This window comes from Myotis brandtii, unplaced genomic scaffold (assembly GCF_000412655.1).
Source record: "Myotis brandtii unplaced genomic scaffold, ASM41265v1 scaffold1166, whole genome shotgun sequence".
NCBI classification, from domain to species: Eukaryota; Metazoa; Chordata; class Mammalia; order Chiroptera; family Vespertilionidae; genus Myotis; species Myotis brandtii.
Window position 1 is genome coordinate 115,111 of NW_005354034.1, and position 987 is coordinate 116,097.

Below are 987 nucleotides of genomic sequence, written 5' to 3' on the forward strand. Positions count from 1 at the left end.
CCTACGGACCCACCCGCCTCCCAGGCCCCCGCCCAGGCGCCCAGGGACCCATCGATGACAGAGGCAGCCGGGCCGTCACGGTTCCAAGCAAAGAGGCTTTTACTGCAGGACATTTCCAAAGGCCGTTACATTCGCGACACACGTGCACCACGGACGGAACAACAACCGTTAGTCACCGAGACGTTCGAGCAACACCGACGGGGGTCAGGGGTCACAGTTCACACGCGGAGGGAGGTCGGCCAGCAGAGGCCAGGGGGGCTGAGCCCGTCCCGGGAGGAGAGGAGACGGTGCCATGTCCCAGCCGGCCACCAGCTCTGGCCACGGGCCCAGGCCCGGGTAGAGGGGGACACGGCGCCCAGGCCCTGGGGTTGGGGGAGGTGGGGACACAGCAGGGTTTGGTGGGGGAAGGAGAGAGGGGGAGGCCCCTGGCCGGTCGGGGTGCAGCGACCTCGTGACCGAACCCCCATTTTCGGGGAAAACGAACAGCATTTCGGCCTCTGCCGGGACCTGTGACTGCTGGGCTGTAGGCACCCGCCTGCCTCGCTCAGGGGACAGGCCCCCACCCGCTCTCGGCAGCACCCCGGCTGCAGGAAGCGGGGGTGCCGGACAGGGTGCACCCCGAAACTGTCTCACTGTTAGCGAGCAGGCGGGTGAGAATCCAGTCGCGTCCCAGGCCCAGTGCGGACACGGACGAGAATATCACTCATTTCCCGGGGCCTCCTCTCTCTCTCTCTCTCTCTCTCTAGTCGAGTGGGAGCCCTGGGGGTGTCAGGAGTGCTGATCTGGGGAGCACACAGCCTCTTTAAGCGCTCAAATAAAGACGCCTGCCTCTAGCCTGTGTGGCTCAGTGGGTAGAGCGTCAGCCTGCAGATCCAAGGGTCCCGGGTTCGATTCCCGGTCAGGGCACATGCCCGGGTTGCGGGCTCGATCCCCAGTAGGAGGCGTGCAGGAGGCGGCCGATCCAGGATTCTCTCTCATCATGGATGT

The 987-nt window shown here is 65.7% G+C and overlaps 1 non-coding gene across 1 annotated transcript; it reads left to right on the plus strand.

Annotated features, from left to right (window-relative positions):
• Window positions 1-833: 833 nt before the first annotated feature.
• On the plus strand, window positions 834-906 carry TRNAC-GCA. The gene has a single exon. It is a non-coding gene; the product is annotated as a tRNA-Cys (tRNA).
• Window positions 907-987: the final 81 nt, after the last annotated feature.